This window comes from Myxine glutinosa, chromosome 9, assembly GCF_964187855.1.
Source record: "Myxine glutinosa chromosome 9, kmMyxGlut1.1, whole genome shotgun sequence".
NCBI classification, from domain to species: Eukaryota; Metazoa; Chordata; class Myxini; order Myxiniformes; family Myxinidae; genus Myxine; species Myxine glutinosa.
The window spans coordinates 143,632,977-143,652,836 of NC_136269.1; positions in this window are offsets into that span (position 1 = coordinate 143,632,977).

Below are 19,860 nucleotides of genomic sequence, written 5' to 3' on the forward strand. Positions count from 1 at the left end.
TGATGGAGCGAAACAGCCAGGCGAGACATGCCTTCCCCCTGCCTAATGATGGGTTGAGCCTTAAGACTGCTCCCGGACGACGGATTTGAGCATCTGCGATATAAAAGCCCATGAGTACTCTTTTTTTTTCTTTCTTTTTTCCAAAAGTGTGATCTCTACTCATGGCCTCTTTGTATTGAGATTCATTTTTATTTCACGTTATGGTTTGAGTTGTTAAGAGGTATGTGTAGGGTCCTGGGTAAGAGTAGGGTACTGGGTATAGGTACAGTTAAGAGGTATGAGTAGGGTCCTGGGTAAGAGTAGGGTCCTGGGTATGTGTAGGGTTAAGAGGTATGAGTAGGGTCCTGGGTATGTGTAGGGTTAAGAGGTATGAGTAGGGTCCTGGGTAGTGTAGGGTTAAGAGGTATGAGTAGGGTCCTGGGTAAGAGTAGGGTTAAGAGGTATGAGTAGGGTCCTGGGTATGGGTAGGGTTAAGAGGTATGAGTAGGGTCCTGGGTATGTGAAGGGTTAAGAGGTATGTGTAGGGTCCTGGGTATGAGTAGGGTCCTGTGTAAGGGTAGGGTCCTGGGTATGTGAAGTGTTAAGAGGTATGAGTAGGGTCCTGGGTATGAGTAGGGTCCTGTGTAAGGGTAGGGTCCTGGGTATGTGTAGGGTTAAGAGGTATGAGTAGGGTCCTGGGTATGTGTTGGGTTAAGAGGTATGAGTAGGGTGCTGGGTATGGGTAGGGATGAGAGGTATGTGTAGGGTCCTGGGTATGTGTAGGGTTAAGAGGTATGAGTTGTCTTGTCTCTTATTTAATGACTGATTTCTTATTTATTCAACAAAGTTTATTGCAAGCTGTAGATTGGTCTGTCTATGCTATGAAAACATCAGTGGGATGTCGGCTTGAGGTCAGAGAAAATGTGAAGTCAAATGCAATTTCATGATCGAAGGTTGCAAATGATTTCCTTCGGTTTAGTTATTTCATCAAATGATGCAATGTCATGGACTTCGACCGGATGAAGTATACAACAACACAAGACCCTTGGCCCAGCATTATCCATAAGATCTCGCGGTTTAAGAAGGCGAAAGGGGTCTTGGAGGAGCGGGTGCCGCGGATTGTAATTCCTCATATCACGGGCTGCCAAAGTTTCATGGCCTCCAATGATTGTATTCATTAGTGCTTGGACGACATTCCCTCACCAACAATAGTAATTATAACGCAGAGGCAGGGCATCTCATTTGCTGATGCAAAATGATGCCTCGAGCCCTATTTTATATACATGAAATTGTATTATGCAAAAGCTAAAGTTCATTAAATTTAAAATTAGGCAGCATTAAAATTGGATATTTTGTAATTTATCAAGATTACTTGTTAATTAGTTTGCAGTTCTTGACAGCACGGTGTGGCGTCTCTGTCCGGAAAACACTCGGAGTGATAAGCACCAGAGTGAGAAATTGCTCCCTCACCGGCAGGTACGGATGCCAACAGATGGCTTATTTCAGGCCTGAGTTATGTGCACTGGACTCTGTAATTCCGAGAAGGAAGATCATCGCCCTCAAGACATTGACAGCACAATCCGGAGAGGCCCCACAACAGCTTTAGTACCAGGGAACACGACTTTGTCTTTTCCAGTTAAGGAAGTCATTCCATGAATATGCTTTGCTCTGTTGGGTTATGGAAACGACGCTTCCATTTGTTTCCTGGTACCCAAAATGCTTTGTAGTTTCCTGGTACCCAAGGTGATTTTGACAGGATGCAGGTTGCTCAAAACTTTGCATTAATAGGGTCCTGGGTATGTGTGACGAAAGATTTAAACACTGCCTTCCACACTTCCGCTTCAGGATTGTAACCTCTGCCACTAAAGATGGATGGAAGTGGTTTTCGCCCGTTTGTCTGTTTGTGAGCAGCATATCTAAAAACGTTGAGGACAGATATGGACGACGGAGAGAAAAAGATCAAGAGTAGCAGCAGATATGGAGATGTACCGCCATCTTCATCACGTAGTGGAAAGTGGAATTACACATCTCAGGGAGGTTTTTTTTTTTTTGGAAACAAAGTTGAGGCTCATTGAAGACCTTGTACGAGTACACTGAACGGATGAGGACACAACAGGGTAAAAGGAAAAATTAAGAGAGGGGGGGAAACACCAACAGCACAACTAAGGTCAAGAGAGGGATATGGGAAAACAATGGGTCTGGGAAGGAATGGGGAGGGGGGGGGGGGGAAGGAGAGGTTGCATTGGGTGGACAAGGTGGATACAGAAGGCAACTGTCAGGAGGGAAAAGTGGAAATTTGGAAGGAGGAGGGGGTGGGGGAGGGTTAACGAGGGTATAAAATATAATGGTTTTGGAATGTGGGGTGATCTGAGATGTATGTATGATGGGGGTGATGTGTGTGTGTGTGTGTGTGTATTGTTACGGATTTGTCACTTCCGTTGTTGTGGTTCTCATCCACTGTAAACATTTTTGGTTGCATGTACTATTATTGTTATCGTTTAGGTGAAATAGAGATTACTGTTTTCGAAAGGTAAAAAAAGTTAGTGTTTTAAAAGAAACCGGAAACCGGATCGGGAACCGGACGAAGAAGAAGAGGAAGAAGAAGAGGAAAAGGAGGCGGAGCAAGTGAGGTCGGAGAAGGAGCCGAGCTGCGTTGAGGTTTTGAGCAAACGCTGGTGAACGGGGGTCACGAGTGAACTTTGGGTTTCCTGGGAAAGGGATTCCAGCGACAGAGTTGTTATCAATGTGACAGATAAACCTGCGTGACAGGTTTTGCGGTTGATTCCGAAGAGAATCATTGGAGTGCCGTTATGTCTCGAGAACGGACCGTTGGCCATTTTGCCTCGCGCTTGATTTTGCATCGCTCCAGGTTTTTCACCTCGCTCCAACCATTTCAACGCATCCAGCCGTTAACCTGGTTTGCATGTGTAACGTGGATTTCGAGTGGGAATTTGCGGTTCCCCGTGTGGGGAGCCGTTGCACATCCATACCCGAAGGTGTGATTTCCCAGTCGCCTCTTGAGGATTCCTTTGCCCATCTTTGGCAGTGTGACTGTCAACTGAACGGGATTCTGGTTTTGATACAACATCGTTCTGACGATCACTGGAGCGTGGATCGACTTTGGTTTGAAGCTGGGACAGACATTGGGAATGTTCTTTTCGCTCACTTGGAGCACAGTGAGTTATATTGTACGAAACTGATGGTACCATCATAGGAATGATATATTGGTTGTACAATTGATTAATATTGTTATTGTACTGTTATTCTTGTGTGACCTTAATACAATACTTGTTTGTTGGTAACAATTGGTGTGGTTTCACCATTGATCTTTGACACACAGAATAACACATCTTTCTGCCGTGACTCTTCTCGGGGCTCAGAGGTACAACGTGACCGGGGTTTGGGGAGGAGCACTTAACAGAAATTGGGGGCCCGTCCGGGATAGAATTCCCCAACATTCCCAAAATTCCCAAATTTGGAATTTTCTAACAATCCCAAATTTTTCCTAAAATTTGAAGAAAAAAAATCTGAAGGTTAACAGGTGCCAACTGATAGTCACCATGGTGTTTGATGCAGAAAGGTTTGCGGCGTTCCCTAATGAGGCACAGTTCCAGGCGTTAAAAAGATCGGAACTCATGATATCGGCCAAATATTTTAACTTGGAGGTCCGAGTTAGTATGAAGAAAGCAGAGATTCAGACATTGGTGGTGGAGTCTCTAGTAGGACAAGGAACATGGGAAGAGGTAGCCTTGGATTGGTTACCCGAGGAAAAAGAAAATGTGGAGCTCCGGAAAATGGAGATGCAACTGCAGAGCCAGGAAAGGTTAAAAGAGTTGGAATGGAAAGCCGAAGAAAGAAGAGCAGAGGAAAGATCAGAGGAAAGGAGAGCTGAAAAGGAAGCCAACGAAAGAAGAGCAGAGGAAAGAGCAGAGGAAAGGAGAGCCGAAAGGGAGTTAAAGGAATGGGACATGGAGTATCAGAAGGAACTTAAACTCAAGGAGCTGGAATTACTGGGAGAACGGAGAGAAGTAGTATCCATGCCGGCTAGTTCGACAACTAGTGAGAACTCTTGGGATGTTGGTGGGCATGTGAGGCTGGTTCCACCCTTCAATGAAAAGGAGGTAGCCAAGTTTTTTTTACATTTTGAGAAGGTGGCTCAAATGTTAAAATGGCCTGTGGGGTCTTGGACTATGTTAGTGCAAAGTGTTCTGGTGGGTAAAGCTCAATATATATGTTCGGCTTTACCGATTGACCAATGTGCAGATTATGAGATAGTGAAGAAAGCCATTCTCAAAGCCTATGAATTGGTCCGTGAAGCTTACCGGCAAAAATTCAGGAATGCCAGGAAGATGGAGAGTGAGACCCATGTGGAGTTTGCCAGAATGAAGGAAACCATCTTTGATAGGTGGTGTGACTCGAAGGAGATTGGGAAAGACTTCAACCTGTTACGACAATTGATTTTGGTGGAGGAATTCAAACAGTGTGTCCACGTGGACATTAAAGTACATCTGGATGAAAAGAATGTACCAGAGTTGGATGAGGCAGCAACCGTGGCAGATGACTATGCCTTGACACACAGGATGGGGTTCCACAAACCTAACTTCTCGCCTAGAGTTAGCCACGGGAGTTATGGTAAATCAGGATCGGAGAACAAATATTCATGGAGGCGACCTAGAGAGGACTATGGGGACAAATCTGATACCGCGACTTTTAGGGATCAGAAGACTGCAGTTCCAAGACATACCTATCTTCCGAGGCAGACCACGAGTTTTTCCTCTGGGCCGACTTGCGCTTTTTACAAGAAACCTGGGCATTTGATGTCCCAATGTTACGCCCTGAAAGGGAAAAATCAGGAGCGGAGTCAAACGAGTGCAACTCCGAATGCATTGGCCAATGCGAGAAATCGTCCTTGGAGGACAGTGCCTTGTGAAGGTTCCCATGCCAAAGTTACGGCATCACAGAACGACCTTGTTCAAGAGGGTTTCAAACCTTTTATTTCAGAGGGGTTTGTGTCAATGGATGGAGACTTGACTAACCAGAGACCTGTTATGGTGTTGAGGGTCACAGGAGCACATCAATCTTTGATGCTTGAAGGCATTTTGTCATTGTCAGAGAAGACGGCAACTGGTGTTAGTGTTCTTTTACAGGGGGTTGGTGGCTATGTTAAAGCTCCTCTTCATGTCATCCATTTGAAGTCTGATTTGGTGTCAGGACCGGTCACCGTAGGTTTACACGCCACTCTTCCTGTAGAGGGAATCTCTTTTATTATCGGGAATGATTTGGCCGGTGGTCGAGTTTCTGGTAATCCGATGTTGGTTGAAAAGCCCAGTATGGAAAATAACACCGCACAGTTAGAGCAGGAGATTCCGGATATCTTTCCCTCCTGTGCAGTGACTCGTGCTATGGGTAGGAAGCGCTCTGAAGAGAAGGAGAAGGAAGGCGATGTGGATTTTGGTTCCTTAGAGGTATTGGAGGAAAATTCAAAAGAGGAAATTAATGGAGTGTCCGTCGGAGACATTTGGGAACGAGGTTGAACAAACGGTGCTGATCCGAAAGAGACTTGTTGAAGAACAACATGGAGATTCGGAGATCCGGAGTTTAATTGGTAAAGCCGTTACAGAGGAAGAGGCTATGAAGATACCTGTTGGTTACTTCATGAAAGGGGAAATACTCATGAGAAAATGGAGACCACCGGAGGTCCCAGCAAACGATGAGTGGAAAGTTCATCACCAAATTGTGGTGCCACCGCCGTACCGGAAGGAGATATTGAGTTTGGCGCATGAGACATATTTGGCCGGGCACCTTGGAGTGAACAAGACATGTGACAGAATATTGGTACATTTTTTCTGGCCAGGATTGCGACGTGATGTGGCGGAGTTCTGTAAATCTTGCCACTCTTGCCAGCTGGTGGGAAAACCTAATCAGAAAGTCCCATCCGCACCTTTAAAACCAATTCCAGCTTTTGAAGAGCCATTCAGCCGTGTCATTATTGACTGTGTAGGTCCTTTACCTAAAACTAAGGCTGGACATCAGTATTTGCTGACCATCATGTGTGCTTCCACAAGGTACCCAGAGGCAGTGCCTCTTAGGAAAATTACTGTGGTAGTTATTGCGAAGGCCTTGATTAAATTTTTCACTTTGGTTGGCCTACCTAAGGTCATCCAGTCTGATCAGGGTTCCAATTTCATGTCAACGCTTTTTCAGCAAGTGGTACACCTGTTGGGAGTGGAGCAAGTAAGATCAAGTACTTACCATCCCGAGAGCCAAGGGGCCTTGGAAAGGTTTCACCAGACATTGAAGAATATGATCAGAACGTACTGTTTTGAATGTGACAAGGATTGGGATGAGGGAATACCCTTATGGTTGTTTGCTACGAGGGAATCTGTTCAGGAGTCATTGGGATTCAGTCCTTTTGAACTTGTATTTGGACACGCAGTGCGAGGACCATTGAAATTGGTGAAAGAACAGTGGCTGCAGGAGGAGTCACAGTCAACAGTGGTGGAGTATGTGTCAACGGTTAGGTACAGATTGGCAAAGGCTTGTGAAGTTGCGAGAAGGAACTTGAGAGTGACACAGGATAAAATGAAAGTGAGACATGACAAGAAATCTCAGATAAGAAATTTCAGTCCTGAGGACCGAGAGTTACTGTGTTAGTGTTGCTTCCTGTTCCAGGTCAGCCACTACAGGCTAGATATTTTGGTCCCGATGCAATCAAAAGGAGGGTTAATGAAACAGATTACGTGGTGACAACTCCCGACTGATGGAAAAAGCGGCAGCTGTGTCATGTCAACCGACTGAAGAAATATTATGAGAGGAAGCCTGTGGGGAAAATGGTTCCTGTCTCACCTGTCGTGCCTGTAGTCGGGGTGCAAGAGAATCCAGAGGTTGAGGCGGGTGTGAAGTTTGATAACTTTGATGACCAGGCTTGTCCCAGATTGACGAACACGGAAGTGTTGAGTCATTTAGATGAGAAATTAGGTCATTTGACGAGGAAACAACAAGGACAACTGTCCAGCCTAATTTTTGAGTTTGCACATTTGTTCACAGATGTACCTGGTCGTACTGACTTGTGTTACGTGGTCCCCTCGGTGACTACCTGGTCTCGGTGACCCCCGGACCGTGAGAGGACCTTCGCCAGAAAGTAGTATTATATATGCGCTTTCGCAACGCAATCCCTATGAATTCCACCCAAGAGAAACTGATGTTCAATGATATATTCCCAGGGTAAGGATATCATACAATTTCCAGGATATAATCACGGATATTTTCCCCGAGCAATCAACAACAAACAACCATCAACAATTCACACTCAACAATCAATCAATTCCCTATATGATTAAGATGGCCATCTTATATATGTGTGTCCACTTCTGTACTCACGACCCCCTTTTGGTCTCTGCCCCTCACAATGTCTCTGGGCCCCTCCTGACCAAGATGCTGGTCGGCGTCGCCGCACTCGGGCGGTGGAACGAACCCCGGGTGGACGTTTTTCCACCGGGCAGGTATCGTACCAGGCACCGCGGCTGCAGCCCCTCGTGGCCACGCGAAGCGGGTACGGTAAAGCAAGCCAAAAGCCCCATGCCGCTTGCAAGGCGTGTTAGGCCCCAACGTGCGACCCGTACGCGTGTAGGGAGCTGTAATGCCCCTCCCCCTTTGTATATCCTTGCTGCTTTACCAATTACCAAGTATAACCAATTATATGTTTTGTTTTGACTTGCTACTGTACTCTTTTATGATACTGAGTTCTTTCTTGTGCATTGAGGATGTGTAATATCCTAATAAGGAGTTCTCTGCCTGTGTGCTCTGGCCTGCGTGGGCACAATCTCTATTTCCCCTTCCCAGGCCTTGGAGGCAACTGTTATCTCTCTTTGCCTTTCTCCTGACTTTGCCATTATCTTGCAAGCTGACAGTTTTATGAGTGTCCACTCCCTTTTGTACTTTCCCAAGCTAGCTTTCTATACAGAAAGTTGTAAACATGTTGCCACATAATGCTGACCATCTCCTTATCAGAGCTAACCCATGACTGGCCTTGGATGAACTTCCTTTAATTAACTGAACAACAGGATGGGACTATGGTGGGGGAACCAATGAGCCCATTCTGTCTCTGTGTCTTGTGAGCTAACTCCACCCCTGATTCTCCTTATATAAAGCAATGTTAATTGAATTATTTCAGAGCATCTTGTTGTAGTGTTGGTCATTCCATGTGAACCTTCCTGTGACATCGTGCTGTCCGCAAGCTTGTGTAATCGAGTTCCAATAAATATATCCGTTGCTCCTTTCCTCTGAGTCTTCTGAGTCCCAAGTCCTAAGTCCCAATCCGACAAGTGGTGGCAGCGGTGGGATCAGTCTGGGCAGTCCGGGACGCGGTCCCAGGCAAGGGAGTGGTGAGAGACCAGCTGGCAATTGATCCGGGTCAGGTGAGCTGTGGTTTTCTTTTGTTTTTCCTTTTTAGCCTGGGGGTCAGTCCAAATTGTAACCCACTCTCTCTTGCTCGGTTGCCGTTTGTTCCGTTCCCTGCTCATACCTGTTCCACGAACCTAAATTTAATTACGGACCGCTTGGGTCCTGGAGCAACTGATTGTTTATGGACTCGTCAGGGTAACGTTACGTAAAGGAAAGTGCCCCACGTTGGGCGCCTGAGGTTAAGGGGTAATATCTGGGTTGTGAGGGTAAGAATAAGGGCGGCGTCCCGATCCAAGGCCTACCCGGGAGACGTCGGGATTTTAAGTAAGATCAGAACTATTATACGGGCGTAGGACGCCAGGAAAGTGCAGTAAGGGTAGGATAGACGGCTGTGTAGGCGGACGAGCCTCTCAGGAGAGTAGGTAGCGCGGCCGTACCACGCGAGGCGGGCGAACCTCACGGGTACAAGGCTGCGAGCCTCTCAGAGTTAGGTAGTGTAGCTGTGCCGCGAGGCGGGAGATCCTCACGAGTACAAGGCTACGTCGGTAAACTAAGGTTTCTTAGGATGGGTAACAGTATGGGTAATAAGACAGTAAAGGCAGGTGAACCGCTTAGACATACCCCAGCATTTTTTATGTTTAAGAGGCATGGCTATGATGCTGTGAGACCAGGGAAGTCATGGGTTGCATTGACGAAGGATTTAGGAGAACCGTGGCCCGAAGGAGGGTCTTTTGCGCTGGAAAAATTGGACGTGTTGTATGAGACATTAGACAAGTTTGAACAGACCACGAAACACTTCCCGCCGGACTACTGGAAAGTCTTTGGCTGGTGGAAGGAAGAAGCGATGAAGCGACACGCAAAGTCGAAACAGGCCAGCTTGGCCGGTGAGGTAACAAAACTCAAGGGTCTGAGGAAACAGGCGAATAAAGAGCAGGATGAAGCGCTTAAGGAAATAGAAAAGCAGGCCAACGCGCGACTGATGCCGCTCGTTGAAAACCCAGACCCCGCGAGAGGGGAGGTAGCGACCAATCTACCCTCCCCAGCCCCAGACCTAAACCCTGTCCCGGGGTTTCAGGCACCACCTATCCTTTCTGCGCCCCCGCCACCACCTCCCTATAACCCCGCTACCATCGCGCCCCAGATACCCCAGAACCACCCGAGCCAGGGAAGACTGTTTGCACAACTCGGGGCTAATGGAATAGATGACGGGACCGACATCGCAGGGTTCCCGCCACCGATAGGACCGGATGGGTTATACCCCTCACTGGTAGGTTGTAATGAGAAAGGGACCTCACAAACTACCCCATTGGAATGTCAGGAAATAGAGGGAAGGAAAACATTGTGCCCTGTACAAGTTATCGGAGTTGACGCCCAAGGACAGGGGGTTCGAGAAAGGGTACCATGGAAAGAATCCTCTTTAACTGTAATGCGGGAAAGGATTCAACATTTGCTTATTGAGGATCCACGGCAGATAGTGCCGACCATGTCGAATTGGTTTATAGCTGGCGAGTGCGACTATCGAGACATAACTCATATGGGAGTATCCGTGCTCCCACCCAAAGTATGGGAAAGGGCTAGACAAAGAGCACACTGGCCGCACGACGACCCAAGGGCGGTGGGTGCAAACCCCCAGATAACACTAGTGCAATGGGATGCACTGAAGGTCCGGCTGCTGGGTGCCATCGAACATGCGCTGTTGCCAGCAGGGGGTCCGGATTGGGGAAAAATCGGGGCCATAAAACAAAAGGCAGGAGAACCAACTGGAGAGTACCGAGAAAGGTTGGAAAAGGCCATTGCACGCTGGGGAGGACTGGGTCCGATGCAGCTGGTAGGGCTACCTCAACCATTGGTAAATCAATATCTAATCGAGGGGCTTCGGCCGGTATTAAAGAAACAGGTACAGACCGTCCTCTTCGGCTGGAAGGGAATGACAACCAACGAATTATGCGACAAACTGGAACAATGCCCGGGCTCCTCCCTAGAGGAGAAGAAGGATATTAAGGAGGAAATATTGCAAATGTTTGTCCAAGAGAAACGGGCTCAATTTAATCAGAATAAAAAGGGGGATCAGAGTCAGAACTACATACACGAACAGTGCCAGAAGTGGGGACCTGTTCGAGGTCCAGAGGAACATAGGAGGAGTTGTTATCCTCTTTTCTATAAGGGCCAATTTCCCAACGGAGAGTGGATCCACAACGAAAATGAAAACTGCGACGGTTGTACTGAGGAAGACTTTGGACTAATTAATATGAACGAGGTAAAACAACAATGGACAATACCACCCCCTCTTCCCCTTCCTCCTCAAAACCCTCAAACTTGGAATGTGCAAGGGCCCCCTCCCCAAAATTGGTATCCACCAAGACCCCTTCTCCAAACCCCTGGACCACCCCCCAATTGTGGGATGCAGAATGGACCAAGGGGGAACTGGGCCCCGCCTCGGGGTCCGCCGCAGTGGCAACCAGTGAACCAGTCACATTGGGGGCCGCCAGAACGCCGGCAGGGCGGAAGGGGCGCTGTAGAGGGACGACCTATGCCCTCCGCACCACCGGTTCCGCAGGAACCGTGCCATTATTGCAAGCAGATGGGACACTGGATACGTGATTGCCCAAAGGCTCGTAAGGGGTTTCAGCCCCAATACAATAGAGGGACCTATTGACGGGACGCTGGCGAGTCGCCCAAGGAGTGTCCTCTCTTGACCATGACACCGGCAGAGGAACCAACCATGATGTTGGACGTGGAGGGAAGACAATTAGAATTCCTCGTAGATACGGGTGCGACTCGCAGCACAATTAACAAGGGGCAATTGCCCTCTTTGCGCCCTACGGCCAGGAACGTTCAAATACTGGGTGTTTCGGGTTTACCCCAAGCGCTTCCTATTTCGGAGGAAGTGCGAGTAACATGCGGCCCGCTGGAGGCTAAACATGCTTTCTTGATGACCACTACCGCCCCGACGAATTTGTTGGGACGGGATTTATTGTGCCGTTTGGGCTGTCAAATCTCATGTACCGAGGAGGGAGTTTTCGTAGACGTCGCGGAATCTAAACGCGACTTGGTAATGACGGCATTGTCTCGGCCCGGCCCCACCGTGTATTGGTGGCGCATGGATGAAGGGGCTCTGGCTACCTGGACGCATATCATAGATAATGTGTGTTTGGACAATGCAGTTCTGCGAGATTGGCTACAACTGCACGAAATTTCGATAAAAACCTTAAAGGATAATCCACCCCATTGCACTGCGTACTATGATGCAACGGGCGACGATGAGAATTATCGAGAAAAGGTTAAGGAAAAGCTGGGCGAGCGCACGCCTCTACACTTGTCACGGATGTGGATCGGCCGCGAGGGAATAGGAATCGAGGCAGTCCTAACCTCGAGTCAGCGTGCATTGACCCGATACCCCGAAGGAGCGGCCGCCCATGTTACCCTCACTACTGCCAAGGGGTGGCCGCCAGAAAGTGTAGGTTGGATGGTAGGGAGGTTACGAGAAGTTCCCCTACAAGGTTATCGGAGTAAGAAAGGCCGCTGGACTTTGAAACGGCTCCAAAATGGCGAAGGTTTTTCAATTGACTTCAAGACACAACGGAGGGATGGAGTGTTCAAAGCGACAGAGTTGCCTCCTAAGGGCACCTATGCCATGAGGGCAGTGCTGACGGACCCGGGTGAGTCGGATTACCTCCTAGCGGAGGTGCCAGACAATTTATGGCCCAAAAGCGACGGTGAGGTTGGACGGATGCGAGACGCCGAACCTCTAGTGATAGCAGTGCAGCCGGGGATGCGCTTGCCAAATGTAAAACAGTATAAGCTACGACCTGAGGCCGACGTAGGCATAGCACCAGTAATTCAATCCCTAGTGGAACAGAAGATTATCGTGGAAACTAACAGCCCATGTAATACACCAATTTTGCCAGTTAAGAAGCCGTCAAAGGACAAATGGAGGTTTGTACAGGATTTAAGGGAGGTGAACAAGGTGATACAGGGCATACACCCACTAGTTCCAAACGGAGAAACCCTCATGATGTCAATTCCGCCGGACGCAACATACTTCACGGTCATCGACCTTTGTTCTGCGTTTTTCTCTGTGCCCATCGCGCCTGAGTCACAATACTTGTTCGCTTTCACCCATAGGGGGCGCCAGTATACTTGGACAGTGCTACCTCAGGGGTTTTCAGATAGCCCCACTCTGTTTTCCCGGGCGCTGCACCGCGACCTGGCGGATGTGGAATTGAAGGGAGGGTCAGTGTTGCTGCAATACGTTGACGATTTGTTGATTTGCTCCCCTTCAAAGGAGGCGTGCGAAATGGATTCCTTGGCCCTATTAAAGGCCTTGGCGGCCAAAGGCCACAAAGTAGGCAGACCAAAACTTCAGTTTGTGCGGCAGGTTGTAACTTACTTGGGACACGCCATTTCGCACGGAAAACGAGAATTGGATGCTGGACGAGTGACCGCTATTATGGAGCTGCCTCGCCCTTGCTCGCAACGGCAACTGCTGCGCTTCCTAGGTATGACGGGATATTGCCGCACTTGGATACTTGATTTTGCGCTGCTAACTAAGCCACTATACGAGGCAACCAGATCAACCGCCTCGGACGAATTGGTATGGACACCAGAAATGAGGCGAGGTTTTGACGGGCTGAAACAGGCGCTGGTTACGGCACCGTCATTAGGACTCCCGGATTATGCGAAACCATTTACCCTTTACCCTCACGCCGTGGGAGGTTTCGCCCAGTCAGTTTTGACACAGACCCATGGGGATAAGGAGCGGCCGGTAGCCTACTTTAGTAAAAAGTTAGACCCGGTCGAACAAGGGTTTCCGGTGTGCTTGCAAGCCGTGGCAGCGGCCAGGTACGCAGTAGAAAGAACAGCGGACATTGTTATGGGACACCCAGTAACGCTACGGGTACCACATTGCGTTACTTCGCTGTTGTTACAGCGAAGCACACAGCATTTGTCTAACACTAGATTAATGCAATACGAATCCGCACTGATCACTGCAGCCAACATCACGATCGAACGTTGCACGACGCTCAACCCAGCCTCACTGATGCCCACCCCAGAGGAGGGCGAACCTCATGTGTGCACCGACGTTGTGCAGCTAGTCTCCACGGTGCGATCGGATTTAAAGGACACTCCCTTAGAACATCCCGACTGTACATATTATGTCGATGGATCAGCTAGGCGCGCATGGGACGGGTCTCTGTTGTCCGGGTACGCCGTGTGCTCGGATAGCGAAACGGTAGAGAGCGGGCGTCTTCCACCTACATTTTCCGCACAGCAGGCGGAGCTGTGCGCCTTGACTAGAGCGTGCAGCTTGGCGGAAGGCCTTGCCGTCAACATTTACACAGATTCGGCCTACGCTCACGGCGTTGTCCACGATAAAGGGGCCATCTGGAAGATGAGAGGTTTTCTCACATCTGCCGGTTCAGTGATAAAGAACGGCGCGCTGGTAGAAGGGCTCCTCCGAAGCATTTTACTTCCCCGCGCTATCGCGGTAATTAAGTGTCGTGGCCACCAAAGGGCGGACACTGACGTTGCCCGGGGCAACGCAAGGGCGGACGAGGCGGCAGGAAAGGCCGCCAACCAACAGATAGAACGCAACATGCCGATGGTGACACGAGCACAGAAGACAGCCGCACAGATTGCTGACATACCGACTGCGGGACCACCCGCCACACCAACTAAGGACGATATCATAAATTTGCAAAATGCTGCACCGACGGCCGAACACGAGGTCTGGCTCAAACGAGGAGCGATACGCCCTGGGCCAGGGGAAATGTGGACCCTTGATGAAAAACCTATAGCACCCCAGGCTTTACTGCCTTGGCTGGCACGCATGGCTCATCAGAATGGTCATGTGTGCCAGAGGGGGGTGATGGGACAGATAGACTACACTTGGGCAGCGCCAGGACTGTCACGGATTGTATCCGAAGTGTGCCGATCGTGTGTGGTCTGCCAGCAACACAATAGAGGGGCACCACCGAGACATGCACATGATGGGGGACGGCCCCCGCCTAGTGGGCCGTTCGCAACTATTGAGTTCGATTTTACAGAATTGGAACCAAGCATGTCGTTTCGCTATGTGTTGGTGATCATAGATACGTTCACCAAATGGGTCGAAGCGTACCCATGCGTCAAGTCCGATGCTCCGACAGTAGTGAAGCGCCTCGTGCGGGATTTTATGTGCAGATTTGGCATTCCCCAGATAATTTCGTCAGATCAAGGAGGCCATTTCACGGCGCAGGTGGTTAAGGGCATCCTGAAGGCGTTGGGCGTTAAACAATCCTTCCATTGCATCTACCACCCACAGTCCTCAGGACTTGTGGAACGAACGAACAAAACTTTAAAGAATAAACTAGCGAAACTTTGCGCAGACACAGACTTGAGGTGGCCAGAGGCTCTTCCGCTTTCATTGATGAGCATTCGTTCCACCCCGGGTCGCACTACGGGCCTTTCCCCCCACGAAATATTAATGGGACGACCTATGAGCTTGCCCGTTTCAGCACCAACAGACATGTCCACCCTTGCTTTGCCAGTAATGGATGACATGCTTTTGAGATTTTGCATAGGCTTGTCGAATGTGGCACGCAGCATCCATGCTCGAGTACGAGAGGCGCTGCCTGAACCAATAGGCCACGCCATCCACAACTTCCAGGCCGGCGACTGGGTGCTCGTAAAGCACTTCACCCGCAAGGCTGCTTTGGAGCCACGGTGGAAGGGACCATTCCAGGTGCTACTAGTCACACCGACGGCAGTCTTCTGCGAGGGTAAACCTTCGTGGATCCACGCCACCCATTGTAAGTTGTCCATTCCCGCACCACAAGTCACACAAGACACCGCACCTCACACTGCCGAAGACAATGCATCGCCTAGGGCACCACAGTCTCCTAAGGGCGGCGATGACGGTCATGATGATGGGAATTCTGGGTAGCTGCCTCAAACCCCCTGCCGGAGATAGGCTCTTGAACTTTGAGCTACTGAGAAAGGACCTCCCCAAGTACCCAGGACCCGACAACTATTCAGCATTTTCCCTCTATCCCGTCAAGTATATAACGGCTAACTGGGGAGACAAAATAGCGGTGAATTGCTGCAACCTGGAAACGAGCTTTAAGTGGTTATCTGTAAGATGGGCGGAAGCTATAGTGGTACACAATAACACACCGCAGGCACGCATGACAAGCACACGCCTAGTCCTGACTAAGGTTAGGAAAGTGGAAAATGGAACATATGGGGACATAAGCGGCCGACATGCCCGAGGATATGGATGGGGCAAGGGTGTTGAGAATACTACCCTCATGTTGCATTATGCCCCCATTGGTCCGGATACAACAATGATACTTGAATGTGGAATATGGCCCCCTCGCACGACAATCCCAAATGGAACCACATCTTACCTTCGACCTAGTTGCGCCTCTTACGTCATTAAGACCCCGCCTGCCCAGAAAGTAAGAAAGAAGCCAGAGGAGAACACATACTGGAAGGTCGCACGGCATATGGCCACATTACAAAATAGGACACGGTGTTGGATGTGTATGCACCTTCCCCGCACCAGCACAACAGAAATACCAATGGTAGCGTTACCCCTATCACTCAATGATTTGTGCTCAAAGCCACTAGACACCAAATGCCTTAGTACAACCCTGACAAGCCAAGGTTCTGACGGAACTGCGTGTAAACGAGTTTTCCAGTACTCGCCCCCCATCCAGTCCCAACACTTTGAGGAACGTCCGGCGCCGGTTTGGGTTAAACCGGCTAGGGGGGCCCTCTGCTTAGAAGGAAAGGGCCAAATAACGGTAGGCAAATCTGTGTGTAGAGCTACCCTCCTCGCGGACCCTAGGGAAGGGAAACACATGCTGTTAGTAAATGTTACAAGTTCGCCCTTACATAATCTCACGCACCTCCAGTTGGCATGGGAAGGGGTAAACGGAACAAACACTATCGCAGACCGTCGCACTTGCATGACCACTCATTTAGTGGCTCCACACGGAACCATGTTTGTATGCGGGAACAAAGCTTACCCGTATTTACCTGATAATTGGGGAGGACGTTGCTATTTAGGATCAGTTTTCCCAGAAATGGAAATGCGACAACACTTGCATAATACCCCCGCACTCATAAGGACACAACGAAGCACCCATTGGAACGACGACGGCACCACCACCTTACATGGCGCTGATTGGGAGAAGGCCGTTAGTTTCTTTTTCCCATGGGCTGGGACGGTCATGAGCAGTTACCGCATTGACAAAATTGCGTTAATCTTAGAAACTGTGGCAAACGCCACCGCTACAGCACACGACGAAATGTTGGACACAGTTGTCCATCTGCGTACAATGGTTATGCAAAATAGGGTTGCATTAGATATGCTATTGGCAGAACGAGGAGGGGTATGTGGGATAATTGAGGGTAAATGTTGCACTTTTATTCCTGACCCCTCACAGGGCGTCAGTGCTGCTATTATAACGTTAAGGGAAAGCGCTCACTCATTGACAAGGGATCGACTGGATCGGGAAGCCTCCCACCAGTGGCTTACCGACTGGTTCAAAGGGTGGACAGGCACAATTGTAAAGTGGGTACTAACCGCCTTGGCAATAGTCCTTGGAATCGTGGTTTGTTGTGTAATAATCAAGGCTTTAGTCCTTGCGTGTGTGAGGAAGTTTTCCACAGGATGGACACTGAAGACGACAACAGAAAAGGCCATGGTGATGCTTGAAAAGCTGACCGTGGGTCCAGATGACACACTGGCCGTCGACGTGACTGCAGACCGCGGATCCTGGAACGACGACCCGGACGAGCCACTGGGCCGCGACAATGAGATCTCCGCTTCCGAAGATTGTTCTTCCATTGTTGATATTACCGATAATGATGTCGAGTACACTTATGCGGACCTCGAAGCATTTCAGGCTACCAGGAGGCCGTTTAAACTGAGCCCCGACACGTCGAATGAAGAAATCGACGATTTCCTGAAGGATTCCTCTCGTTTCTTCACGATATGCCATGCCGTGGCTATGACTATGGGTGGCCGTCCACGCCGCAGGCCTACGCCACCTAAGAATAATGTTACTGATGATGTTACCAATGATGATGTGGGCCACTTGCGAGGGTCCCCGACTGATGTTTATATTTCAATGCAGGCTTTGCCTCCCCATGTCTCACAAGCCCACAGTGAGTCAAACGCCACAGACCCAGTCCGGGATTTGGACCCAGCTGTGAACCCAAGCCCGGATGGAGAGGAACTCGATCGTGAAAATACTCTGAGTTCCGATTCTGATTGTTTTGGAGATTCGCCCGTGGATAACAGCGAAGCAAGCAGCATCGCCTCGGACGATCTCGACTTTGACCCAAAGGAAGTTTCTCTCCCACCTTTGGATCGTTATGCTTTATTTCATGGCCATAGGTTTGAGCCACCTGATACTGACGATGTTGTGTCTTCCCCAGATCACCAGCACGTAAGAGACCTCATGAACATGAATATCGATTGAGCGCTGAAGATCTACAAGGATTTCACTTGGGGAAGCCTGGGCGAGCTCCAGTTGGGGAGGAGTCCGGCTGCACCTCTGTGGACCAAGGGTGGGTCGGAGATCTTCCTGGGTGTGGACCCCGGTGGAACCAGAGGTCTTCGTTGTGGATTTGGCGCGCTATTCGATCTTCATGTCTCTACGGTCTCACCTCATACACCCATCTACACCCGACTTACATCATACATCCACTTACACCCACTTGCACCCACACACCCGCGGATCAGCCTGCTGGGTTCGTTGTGCGGTACTGGGTACGGGACATGCTCACTGGGCTGCCTTCGCGCGGTACGTTACGTTTAGTGAATCCTTTACACTGTCTCTCCCACCTCTCTTGGTGGATTTTGTGTGCCATTTGATCACTCTGTTTTTTGGCCTTACATTGTATACTCACATACAGACGCGAATCATCCTACTGAGTTTGTGTGGTGCTTTGGTACGGGACATTCTTACGGGGCTGCCTTCGCGTGATATGTTGAATGATTTTTCTGTTTTTGTTTGAAATAAAGGCCTTTGATTGGCTCGTAGATAACTTTGTATCTTAGATCCAAAAGGGCGGTATGTAGGGAGCTGTAATGCCCCTCCCCCTTTGTATATCCTTGCTGCTTTACCAATTACCAAGTATAACCAATTATATGTTTTGTTTTGACTTGCTACTGTACTCTTTTATGATACTGAGTTCTTTCTTGTGCATTGAGGATGTGTAATATCCTAATAAGGAGTTCTCTGCCTGTGTGCTCTGGCCTGCGTGGGCACAATCTCTATTTCCCCTTCCCAGGCCTTGGAGGCAACTGTTATCTCTCTTTGCCTTTCTCCTGACTTTGCCATTATCTTGCAAGCTGACAGTTTTATGAGTGTCCACTCCCTTTTGTACTTTCCCAAGCTAGCTTTCTATACAGAAAGTTGTAAACATGTTGCCACATAATGCTGACCATCTCCTTATCAGAGCTAACCCATGACTGGCCTTGGATGAACTTCCTTTAATTAACTGAACAACAGGATGGGACTATGGTGGGGGAACCAATGAGCCCATTCTGTCTCTGTGTCTTGTGAGCTAACTCCAACCCTGATTCTCCTTATATAAAGCAATGTTAATTGAATTATTTCAGAGCATCTTGTTGTACTGTTGGTCATTCTTTGTGAGTTTCAATACAACTTTGCTGTCCTCAAGCTTGTGTACTCGAGTTCTAATAAATATATCTGTTGCTCCTTTCATCTGAGTCTTCTGAGTCCCAAGTCCTAAGTCCCAATCCGACACGCGTCTGTTCAGACGGTGCCGCGAACGGTGCCAGACGCGGGGTCGATGCACGGCCCCACGTCAACTTGACGTCTCCACCGGGTAGGTACACGTCCCGGTAACTCCTCTCGCCCGACGGGCTTCGGAACGCCGCTTTCCCACGCAGCGCAAGGTCGATCCCACCTTTCGTCGGAGCGGGGCGAGGAAGAAGAATACTCGTCGCTTTTCTTCCTCGTGTCTTTTCCTCTTCCGTTTCCGGTCACTTCCGTTTCCGGACACTTTTTCAGAAGGGCTCCTGACCCTCCAACCACAACAACCCTTAATCTACTACACAGGGATAAGCAAAGACCTGAATGGTAATTCACATACATTCACATAAATATGTAACACTCCCCCCCTTCAAGAAAGAAAGTTTGAACCCAGCGAAAACTTTCTTTGCCGGCCAATTTGAAGAAACAAACCAGATAACTCAACCCCCCCACATTATCAGTTCCCCCCGGGCACAGTTATCACTTAAAAATAAAGCAACCAAAATTTCACCACCACCCCTCCAGATTACTCACTCTGGACTAAGCACCAGCAACGACATTGTCCCTGCCAAATCAAACTCCATCTCATGACCCTCTGACTTTGACCGTCCGTTTCTTGTGAATGAAGGTTAAGGGGTTGATCAAAGATCCAAAGTTAAGCCACTCGATAGCACTTTTTCCAGGAGGCCAAGCCGAGTATTCA